The sequence below is a fragment of the Pongo pygmaeus genome, chromosome 2 (assembly GCF_028885625.2).
Source record: "Pongo pygmaeus isolate AG05252 chromosome 2, NHGRI_mPonPyg2-v2.0_pri, whole genome shotgun sequence".
NCBI classification, from domain to species: Eukaryota; Metazoa; Chordata; class Mammalia; order Primates; family Hominidae; genus Pongo; species Pongo pygmaeus.
The window spans coordinates 54,638,503-54,651,019 of record NC_085930.1 but is presented as its reverse complement, the minus strand read 5'-3'; the positions used below and the strand labels follow the sequence as shown (position 1 = coordinate 54,651,019).

The window sequence follows — 12,517 nt, the reverse complement described above, 5'->3', positions numbered from 1 at the left end:
TAAATATAATAAAAATTGAATGTATTAGTTTTTAAGAAACTGTTGAAACTAAAATCAAACATACATTTACAGTACTTAAAGCATTTTATTAAAAAACAAAACTCTTCTACTATCAAGCCATACTTCAATGATTGGATTACAGAAACTAAAAGGGATAGACAAGGTCTAAATCTAAATTCCACATTTATTTAAACCATTGTACTTAAATATACAGGTAATGCAAATATAAAGTAAATACTGTGAAAAAGTATAAAAATTAAAATCTATTTTGGCAGAAACTGTCTTCTGACTATTTTTTATTCCTTTAAATACATATAATATAATGTGATAATGTAACAGATGAACGTCATTCTTTTCCTGGTTTTCCTAGAGAACATTTTGATGAAGCATCTATAGGTTTCCCCCCACTCCCTTAATAAGCATTTAAAATATTCTAAGTATTTTTGAAAAGCCAGTTCCTATTATAACTTTGGCTATAAATATTTCTGTAGATAAAAAGAATAATAATGATGTCGTCTTTTGTTTAGCATTTTTCAAGTTCTAGACACACAGAAAAATTATAGTTGGGAAGGTCTTCAGCTACCATTTAGAACAACTTCATAATTTTATAAATGAGGGAATGAAGATCCAGAAATGTCAAAAGTTGTCAGTTATTTATGAGTGGAGGCAAATCTACTCTCTTTCAAGTCAATATTTTCCTATATGATACAAATGTCAAATAGTTGAACAAAATTTTTTAAACCAAAAAATTCTAAGTGAATAATACACTCAGTTAACACATTGACATTTGATATAATCTTAGTACACTGCTACATTAAGTTAACTGGTAATTTTTAGCCCACTTCCTCAATCTCCCTATTATAGATACACTGGCTTTCTATTATTTGACCACATTAAATCCATTTCCAGGCTATGTTCTTCGTACTAGCTGTTTCCTCTGCCTGGTATATTCTTCACCTAGATCTTTTGTTTGTTTATTTGTTTGTTTAATACATAATTTCCATAAAGTAAAATGTACAGCTAGATAAATTTTAGCATGTATAAACCCTGTATATCTACCACTGAGATCAAGATATAGAATATTTCCATCCCCATGAATATTCTCCTATGCTCTTTTCCAGTCACTAATCACCATTTTGACTTTTATTACCAAAGATTTTTGTCTATTCTTGAACTTCATACAAATAGATTCACTCAGCATGTACTTTTTGGTCTGCCTTCTTTCAACATAATGTTTTTATATTTACTCATGTTACTGAATTAATCTGTAGCCTATTCTTCTCTACTGCTATAATATTATATTATATTATATAAATATACCACAAGTTAGTTACCCATTTTCTATTTATGGATATTTGGGTTGTTTTCAGTTTTGGATATTATTAATAAAGTTGTTATGAAAATTCCTTTACAAGTCCTTTTGAACTTATATACACATTCTCTTAGGTAGAAAGAGAGAAATTGCCAAGTCACGATAGGCATAGGTCTAATTTCATTAAAAACTCCCAGTTTTCAAACTGATTTTACACTCCAACCAGCAAGGTATGAGTCACAGATGCTTCATATCTTCCCTCACTAGGGCACACACACACTTGGTATAGTGAGTCTGATGGGTGTACAATGGTATCTTCTTGTAGTTTTAATTTTCATTTCTTTGATGTGATAATATGAAGCAGTGTTTTTTTATATGCTTACTGGCCATTTGAATATCTTTTTTGAAAAGGCTGTTCGAATCTTTTGTCCATTTTTATATTTGTTTGTCTTTTTCTTACTGATTTGTAAGAGTTCTTTATAGCTAATTCTTCTGGCTATGAGCCCTTTGTCACACTTTTGGCATTTGTGAATATTTCTTCCAGGTTCCCCCAAGTCTGTAGCTAGGCTTTTCATTTCATTAATGGTGTCTCTTGAGAAGATTCTAGATCTCTGAAAGGCTGGCTCCTTCTTGAATCGGTTTAAGTGTACCCTTCTCAAAAGGTTCCTTCCTCTCCATTTTCCAATCCCCATTGCTTAGTTTAATTCTCTTCAAGACACTTATTTCTGAAATTCATTTGGATACTTATTTGTTTACTGCTTGTATCTTCCCTACCCTCCCTCTCACCCTCATCCATACCCCTAAATATATGTGAGAATAGGAATGTTGTCTTGTTCATGTTGTGTAATTATTGTTACACAATGTTGGATTCAATTTGCTAATATTTCATTGATAATTTTTTAGTTTAAGTTCATCAGAGATATTGGTTCATAGTTTTCCTTTTCTTGTACTGTCTTTATCTGGTTTGGGTATTGGGGGTAATACCGGCCTCATAAATGAGCTTAGAAATATTCCTTCCTATTCCTTTTTCCAGAAGAGATTGTGTAATGTCAGTGTTAATTCTCTTTAAATGTTTGGTAGACTTCTTGGTCTGGCTATTTTTTGGGGGAGTGCTTTTTAATTACTAATTTAATTTATTTAATATTGATAGAACTATTCAAGTTGCTTACTTCACCTTGGTTGAGTTTTGGCAGTTTTTAGCTTTTGAGGAACTAGTCCATTTCCTCTAAACTGTCAAATTTATGAGCACAAAGCTATAATATTTCTTTTCTTTTCTTTTTAGATAGGGTCTTGCTCTGTCACCCAGGCTGGAGTGCAGTGGCACAATTATGGGTCACTGCAGCCTCAACCTCTTGGGCTCAAGCAATCCGCTCACCTCAGCCTCCTGAGTAGCTGGGACTACTCAGGTGCACACCACCATGCCTGACTGCCTGAGTAATCTAAAAAAAAAATTTTTTTTGTAGAGACTCTGTATTGCCTAGGCTGGTCTCAAATTCCTGGGCTCAAGCAATCCTCTTGCCTTGGCCTCCGAAAGTGTTGGGATTACAGGTGTGAACCACCGCACCCAGCCTACCATTTCTTTATAATACTTTTAATGGCTACTGGATCTGTAGTAAATTCATTACTTTCCTGATTATAGATAGAAGTTGTACTTTACATTCCTGATATTCGTAATTTGTGCCTTCTGTCTTTTCATTTTTATCAATCTTACTAGAAGTTTATCAACAGTGTTCTCTGATGACTGCCTTTTTGTTTCATTAATTTTCTCTATTGTTTTCAATTTCATTGATATCACTTCTTATTTTCATTATTTGTCTCTTTTTGCTTGCTTTGGGTTTAATCTGCTTTTCTTTTTCTAGTTTCCTAAAAAAGGGACTTAAATTAATTAATATGATAACTTTCCTCACTTCTAATGTAAGCATTTAGTGCCATAAATTTCCCTCTCAGAACTTCTTTAGTTGCATTACACATATTTTGGCATGCTATGTTTACTTAATACATTTAGCTGCATGTATTTTTAATTTCCTTTGATGATTCTTCTTTAACCCATGGATCTTTTAGAAATGTGTTGTTTAATTTTCAAGTGTTTAGAGATTTCTCCTGTTGTCTGTTATTGATTTTTAGTTTGAATCCATTATGGTCAGATACATAGTCTGTATGACTTCAGTCTCTATAAATCTATTGAGATTTGTTTTATGGCCCAGGATATGGTCTGTCTTAGTAAATATTCCATGGGCACTTGAAACAAAATGTGTATTCTGCTGTTGTGTGGCATGTTACATATCTGTCAATTACATCATGTTGGTTGATCGTGTTACTCAGATCTCCTATATATGTGCTGATTTTCTGTCTAGTAGTTCTATTAGTTGCTGAGAGCAGAGTGTTGAAATACCCAGGCATAATTGTGGATTTGCAGATTTCTCTTTTCAGTTCTATCAGTTTTTGCTTCATGTTTTTCTCAGTTCAGTTCAGTTGTTAGATGTATACACATTTATGTCTTTCTGGTAAATTAATACTTTAATCATTATTAATGTACCTCTTTGTAGTAATTTATTTTGCCTTTTTTTTTCTTTTGAGATGGAGTCTCACTCTGTCACCCAAGCTGCAGTGCAGTGGCGTGATCTCAGCTCACTGCAACCTCCGCCTCCCAAGTTCAAGCGATTCTCCTGCCTCAGCTTCCTGAGTGGCTGGGATTAAGGTGCGTGCCACCGTGCTTGGCTAATTTTTGTATTTTTAGTAGGGATGGGGTTTCACCATGTTGGCCAGGCTGGTCACGAACTCCTGACCTCAAGTGATCTGCCTGCCTCGGCCTCCCAAAGTGCTGGGATCACAGGCGTGAGCCACTGCGCCCGGCCTATTTTGCTCTTAAGTCATCTTTATCTGATATTAATACGGCCACATGTTTGTGCTTTTTAAAATTAATGTTTAAATGGTATATATTTTCTATACTTTTACTTTCAAGCTACATATTTCATTAATTTCTTATAAACAGCATATAGTTGGGTGTGCTTTTTATACAGTCTGCCAATATCTGCGTTTTAATTGGCTTATTTAGACGATATATGTTTAAAGTAATTATTGATATATGTTAGGGTTTAAGTGTGTCAATTTGTTATTTGTTTTCTGTTTGCTTCCTCTGTATTTCATTTCTCTGTTTTGCTTGTCTTGCCTTTCTGTAGGTTACTTGAAACATTTTAGAATGCCATCTCAATTAATTTATAAAGTTTTAAAAGGTATCATTTTGTTTATTTTTCTTAGTGGTTGGTTTGGGTTTTTCAATATACATACCTGACTTGTCAATGCATTCCCATTCTAAGTAAACCTCATATCCACTTTGAAATATCATTATTTTGGGAATCAGAGGTATTATCATTTTTGTTTCAGTCATCACATATGATTTAGAAAAGTCATGAGGAAAACCATAATCAATTGTACTTATTGATATGTTTGCTCTTTCTGTTGTTGTTTCTCTCTTCCTGATACTCTAAGATTCCTTCATTTAACGTTTCTCTTCTGTCTGAATGACTTTATATAGCCAATATTTAAGGATAGTTTCCTAGGAACAAATTCTTTCAGTTTTCCTTTCTGAAGCAGGCTATTTGCCCTTCATTATTGAAGAATCATTTCGGTAGATATAGAATTCACACTTAACATTTTTTTTCTTCTAGCACTTGAAATATATTATGCCACTCCTTTCTGGGCTCCATGGCTTCAGATGAGAAATCGGATGTTAACTGAATGGTATTCTTTCATAGGTAATATGTCATTTCTTTCTTGCTTTCAACCCTTTTCTCTTTGCCTTTAGTTTTCAGATGTTTCATTATGATGTACCTTGGCATCAATTTCTTTGGGTTTATCCTATTTGGGGTTTGTTCAGGTTTTTACATCTATGGGTTTATGTCTTTCATAAAACTTGGGAAGTTTTTGCACATATTTCTTTAAACACTCTTTTAACCCTGCTCTACCTTTTCTTTGAGACTCCAATGACACAAATATTGGATATTTTATCATTCTTCCACAGATTCTTGGGGACATGCTCATCTTATTTCAGTCTATTTTCTATTTTCAAGTTGAGTGGATTCTATACATCCACAAGTAAACTGATTCTATCCACTCCCTAGCACTGAGCCCATCCAGTGAGTATTTTTGTTGTTATTGTATTTGTCAGTTCTATAATTTCCATTTGATTCTTACTTAAAACTTCTATTTATTTAATGTGATTTTCTATTTTTTTTTTCATTTGTTTCAAGGGAATGTATAACTGAACGATATTCGTGATAGTTGTTTAAAGATCATTGTCAGATAATTCTAACATTTGATTCATCTTCGTGTTGGTATCAGTTGATTGTCTTTTCTCATTCATGTGATTCTCCTGAATCACAAATTATGGTACGACAGGTAATTTTATTTTCTTTTTCTTTTTCTTTTTTTTTTTTTTTAAATGGAGTTTTGCTCTGTCGCCCAGGCTGGAGCGCAGTGGCACAATCTTGGCTCACTGCAACCTCCACCTCCTGGGTTCAAGCAATTCTCCTGCCTCAGCCTCCCAAGTAGCTGGAATTATAGGTGCGTGCCACCACACCCAGCTAATTTTTGTATTTTAGTAGAGACAGGGTTTCACCACGTTGGCCAGGCTGGTCTCAAACTCCTGACCTCAAGTGATCTGCTCGCCTTGGCCTCCCAAAGTTCTGGGATTACAGATGTGAGCCACCGCACCCAGCCATGACAGGTAATTTTCTATTATATCTTGGATATCTTAGTTTTTATGCTAGGGGAGATCTATATCTTATTCAAATTTTTAATTTTAGTAGGCAATCACTCTGTTTAGGTTTAGTATGCATATTCTTGCCTACTGTTGTGGGCTGTGGTTTAAATGACAATCTCGTTTTCAGAGTTCTTACAGTATTGTCTTGGTCTTCTTAACTAAATCTCCAGCAGCTGGGGTCCCTGATGATCCCTGCTGGTGCTACGTGAAGGAAAGAAGGGACTTCACCAGGCAAGGAGATGTGGTGCGTATAGGTGGGGAAAGGGAGTCTCTTGCCTGGGATAAAGGGTGCTTCCTGAGCCAGGCAATTTTTTGTTGTGATTGGCTCCCCTGTTTGGAGGGGTGGAGGAAAGGAAAGTGCTTCCTAGCAAAGTGTTTGTTGTGGCAGGATTCCCTTTATTGGTGCGATCCAGTCTCAAGATGTCTTTAGATGAGAGAGAAGATTCTTAGGTTAATAGGGCAGGGGGGCAGGTCTGGGAGGTAGAGTGGTATAAACAGTCTTCCCAGGCTGAATGCTTATTATGGTAGAATTCTACTTGCAGGGACCTTCTGGCCATAGAGTGTCTCTGATGGAGGAAGGGAACCTTAGGCCAGGCATACAAGGAGAACACTTTGAGGAATGCAGTCACTCACTGCGGTATCTTCCTATTTGCTGGTACTCCCAGCTGTGAGTTGTCTCTGGGTAGGGGAGTAGAATTTTAGATCCGTCTTATTTCTTTTTTTAAAAAAATATATTTTTTTATAGAGATGGGGTCCTGCTATCTTAAACTCCTGGCCTCAAAAGACCCTCCCACCTCGGCCTCCTAAAGTGCTGGGATTACAGGTGTGAGCCACTGCACCTAGTCTCTATTTTATCTCTCAAACTCAATTCTAGATAGCTCAAAGATGTAAGTGTAAAATTTAAGCTACAAAAATATTAGTACAACTGCCAGACATAAGCTTGAAAAGGTGATTCAACCATTTTAACAGTAGTCAGTGGCACAGTAGGGTCAAGAAAATATTTTATAGAATGCAATCTAAGGAATATGTTATACAAATATCTCAAGGTAAATGAAGTTCCATTCTCATGTTAGAAATAGAAAGCTTTATGGTTGGAGATCATGTTAACTTATCCTCTACGACTTTCTTTTTTTAACTTTTAATTTTTACAATTTTTTAATTGAGGTGAGGTTTCACCATGTTGCCTAGGCTGTTCTCGAACTCCTTGGCTCAAATGATCCTCCCACCTTGGGACCCCAAAGTGCTGGAATTATAGGCATGAGCCACTGTGCCTTGCCTCCTCTACAACGTTCTTTTCCCTGAGTTATGCTTTGATACAATGCTTTTATTAAGGCCTCTATTAAAAAACTACCACATGGAAGAACTTCTACTTGTACTGTAAAATTACTGTTGAGAATACTATATAAAGTTTAATGCTCCCTAGAAAAAGGTTCCATATGATGAATTCCTTTTAGAATTTAGTAACAGGAAGAAGTCTGATTCTTTGTAACCTATCAGATAATACAACATATGCTGCTTGTGTCTCCCTTATGTCTTGGTGATTAGAAGCTCAGAGCTAAATTATTATTATTTTTATTTTTATTTTTATTTTTTTGAGGCAGTCTCACTCTGTCACCCAGGCTGGAATGCAGTGGCACAATCACGGCTCACTGCAGGCTTGACCTCCCCATGCTCAAGTAATCCTCCCAGCTTAGCCTCCCAAGTAGCTGGGACTACAGGCATACACCACCACACCCAGCTAATTTTGTATTTTTTTGTAGAGATTGGGTTTTACCATGTTGCCCAGGCTGGTCTCAAACTCCTGAGCTCAAGTGATCCATCTGCCTTGTCCTCCCAAAGTGCTGGGATTATAGGTGTGCACCACCACACCCAGCAATTTAATGTGTTAATGATTAGCAAATTTGCCTTCTCTTCCCCTTCAATATCTTGATTTTCTGTACCAATATTTTATTGTATTCATATATAAAAAGACATCGTAATTCAAATCGATTTGGAAGCAGGCATGGTGTAAAAAAAAAATAAAATTCAAGACCCATTGTATCGCCAAGCGTTCTGGACTTGTCTTTTTTATTGTTTGCATAGGAGCTACTAATCGATTAGAGAATGAATACTCTACTGGGCTTAGAAGGGAACACTGAAATTGGACAGCTATGTGAAAATTTTAAGAAGGCAAAGTGTAGAAGCAAATATACTTTAGTGACCAGGGTCTCACTGCAGCCACAATTACTACAACATCGATAACCCACACTGCAGCTAGAAAAAAAAAGGAGATTTAAGTTTTCTTACTTACAAAAGGACTGTATGTACTTCCCCAAAAATACCTCCCTTCTGAGAAGTAAGCAGCAATTCAGAAAAAGTTGCCTGCTTATTCTGCTTACTATATTTCCCCATTTCCCTATGGAATTGGTGACATCTTAAATATCTACAGTTTGGCCATACATAAAAAATTTTGACAGGAAGATGCTGTGAGGAATTGAATTTGAGTCATCACAATTGCCAAAAAGAAGAAAACTCTAGTTATATATATCTAAAGAGTCATTTTTTTTTTACCCTGAATAGTAATTTAAAATGATACAAGGGGAGGTTCCAAGATGGCTGAATAAGAACAGCTCCAGTCTACAGCTCCCACTGTGAGCCATGCAGAAGATGGGTGATTTCTGCATTTCCAACTGAGGTACTGAGTTCGTCCCACTGGGGCTTGTTGGACAGTGGGTGCAGCCCACGGAGTGTGAGCTGAAGCAGGGCAGGGCATTGCCTCACCTGGGAAGTGCAAGGGGTCGGGGAATTCCCTTTCCTAGCAAAGGGAAGCTGTGACAGACAGTACCTGGAAAATCGGGACACTCCCACCCCTAATACTGTGCTTTTCCAATGGTCTTAGCAAACGGCAAACCAGGTGATTATATCCTGCACCTGGCTCGGAGGGTCCCATGCCCACAGAGCCTCATTCACTGCTAGCACAGCAGTCTGAGATCAAACTGCAAGGTGGCAGGGAGGCTGAGGGAGGGGCATCTCGCCATTGCTGAGACTTGAGTAGGTAAACAAAGCAGCCTGGAAGCTTGAACCAGGTGGAGCCCACCGCAGCTCAAAGAGGCCTGCCTGCATCTGTAGACTCCACCTCTGGGGGCAGGGCATAGCTGAACAAAAGGCAGCAGAAACTTCTGCAGACTTAAACATCCCTGTCTGACAGCTTTGAAGAGAGTAGTGGTTCTCCCAGCACAGACTTCGAGATCTGAGAACGGACAGACTTCCTCCTCAAGTGGGTCCCTGACCCCCGAGTAGCCTAACTGGGAGACACCTCCCAGTAGGGGCCAAATGACTTTGACGAGTAGAGAGAAGAAGTCTTCAGACGATCGGTGATAACAAACTTCTCCCAGCTAAAGGAGGATGTTCGAACCCATCACAAAGAAGCTAAAAACCTTGAAAAAAGACTAGATGAATGGCTAACTAGAATAAACAGCTTAGAGAAGACCTTAAATGACCTGATGAAGCTGAAAACCATGGCACGAGAACTACGTGATGCTTCCACAAGCTTCAGTAGCCAATTAGATCAAGTGGAAGAAAGGGTTTCAGTGATTGAAGATCAAATGAATGAAATGAAGTGAGAAGAGAAGTTTAGAGTAAAAAGAGTAAAAAGAAATGAACAAAGCCTCCAGGAATATGGGACAATGTGAAAAGACCAAATCTACGTTTGATTAGTGTACCTCAAAGTGACAGGGAGAATGGAACCAAGTTGGAAAACACTCTTCAGGATATTATCCAAGAGAACTTCCCCAACCTAGCAACACAGACCAACATTCAAATTCAGGAAATACAGAGAACACCACAAAGATACTCCTCGAGAAGAGCAACTCCAAGAAACATAATTGTCAGATTCACCAACGTTGAAATGAAGGAAAAAATGTTAAAGGCAGCCAGAGAGAAATGTCGGGTTACCCACAAAGGGAAGCCCATCAGACTAACAGCAGATCTCTCGGCAGAAACTCTACAAGCCAGAAGAGCATGGGGGCCAATATTCAACATTCTTAAAGAAAAGAATTTTCAACCCAGAATTTCATACCCAGCCAAACTAATTCATAAGTGAAGGAGAAATAAAATCCTTTACAGACAAGCAAATGCTGAGAGATTTTCTCACCACCAGGCCTGCCCTAAAAGAGCTCCTGAAGGAAGCACTAAACATGGAAAGGAACAACTGGTACCAGCCACTACAAAAACATGCCAAATTGTAAAGACCATTGATGCTAGGAAGAAACTACATGAACTAACGAGCAAAATAACCAGCCAACATCATAATGACAGGATCAAATTCACACATAACAATATTAACCTTAAATGTAAATAAGTTAAATGCTCCAATTAAAAGACACAGACTGGCAAATTGGATAAAGAGTCAAGACCCATCAGTGTGCTGTATTCAGGAGACACATCTCACATGCAGAGACACACATAGGCTCAAAATAAAGGGATGGAGGAAGATCTATCATGCAAATGGAAAACAAAAAAAAAGCTGGGGTTGGAATACTATTTTCTGACAAAACAGACGTTAAACCAACAAAGATCAAAAGAGACAAGGAAGGCCATTACATAATGGAAAGGGATCAATTCAACAAGAAGACCTAACTATCCTAAATATATATGCACCCAGTACAGGAGAACCCAGATTCATAAAGCAAGTCCTTAGAGACATACAAAGAGACTTAGACTCCCAAACAATAATAATGGGAGACTTTAACACCCCACTGTCAATATTAGACAGATCAATGAGACAGAAGGTTAACAAGGATATACAGGATATGAACTCAGCTCTGCACCAAGCGGACCTAATAAACATCTACAGAACTCTCCACCCCAAATCAACAGAATATACATTCTTCTCAGCACCACATCACACTTATTCCAAAATTGACCACATAGTTGGAAGTAAAGCTCTCCTCAGCAAATATAAAAGAATAGAAATCACAACAAACTGTCTCTCAGACCACAGTGCAATCAAATTAGAACTCAGGATTAAGAAACTCACTCAAAACGCACAACTACATGGAAACTGAACAACCTGCTCCTGAATGACTACTGGGTACATAACAAAATGAAGGCAGAAATAAAGATGTCCTTTGAAACCAATGAGAAAAAAGACACAACATACCAGAATCTCTGGGACACATTTAAAGCAGTGTGTAGAGGGAAATTTATAGCACTAAATGCCCACAAGAGAAAGCAGGAAAGACCTAAAATTGACACCCTAACATCACCATTAAAAGAACTAAAGAAGCAAGAGCAAACAAATTCAAAAGCTAGCAGAAGGCAAGAAATAACTAAGATCAGAGCAGAACTAAAGGAGATAGAGACATAAAAAAACCCTTCAAAAAATCAATGAATCCAGGAGCTGGTTTTTGAAAAGATCAACAAAATTGATAGACCACTAGCAAGACTAATAAAGAAGAAAGAGAAGAATCAAATAGATACAATAACAAATGATAAACGGGATATCACCACTGATCCCACAGAAATACAAACTACCATCAGAGAATACTACAAACACCTCTACGCAAATAAACTAGAAAATCTAGAAGAAATGGATAAATTCCTGGACACATACACCCTCCCAAGACTAAACCAGGAAGAAATTGAATCCCTGAATAGACCAATACAGGCTCTGAAATTGAGGCAACAATTAATAGCCTACCAACCAAAAAAAGGCCAGGACCAGATGGATTCACAGCCGAATTCTACCAGAAGTAGAAAGAGGAGCTGGTACCATTCCTTCTGAAACTATTCCAATCAATAGAAAAAGACAGAATCCTCCCTAACTCATTTTATGAGGCCAGCATCATCCTGATACCAAAGCCTGGCAGAGACACAACAAAAAAAGGGAATTTTAGACCAGTATCCCTGGTGAACACCAATGCAAAAATCCTCAATAAAATACTGGCAAACTGAATCCAGCAGCACATCAAAAAGCTTATCCCTCATGATCAACTCGGCTTCATCCCTGGGATGCAAGGCTGGTTCAACATATGCCAATCAATAAATGTAATCCATCACATAAACAGAACCAATGACAAAAACCACCTGATTATCTCAATAGATACAGAAAAGGCCTTTGACAAAATTCAACAGCCCTTCATGCTAAAAACTCTCAATAAACTAGGTATTGATGGAACGTATCTCAAAATAATAAGAGCTATTTATGACAAACCCACAGCCAATATCATACTGAATGGGCAAAAACTGGAAGCATTCCCTTTGAAAACTGGCACAAGATAGGGATGCCCTCTTTCACCACTCCTATTCAACATAGTGTTGGAAGTTCTGGCCAGGGCAATCAGGCAGGAGAAAGAAACAAAGGGTATTCAATTAGGAAAAGAGGAAGTCAAATTGTCCCTGTTTGCAGATGACATGATTGTGTATTTAGTAAACCCCATCATCTCAGCCCCAAATCTCCTTAA

At 37.4% G+C, this 12,517-nt stretch overlaps 1 protein-coding gene across 2 annotated transcripts in view; it reads right to left on the bottom strand.

Moving 5' to 3' along the window:
* EAF2 (ELL associated factor 2) overlaps window positions 1-12,517 on the bottom strand; it is a 55,636-nt gene that overhangs the window by 18,825 nt on the left and 24,294 nt on the right. The gene's annotated exons all lie outside the window — the stretch shown is intronic.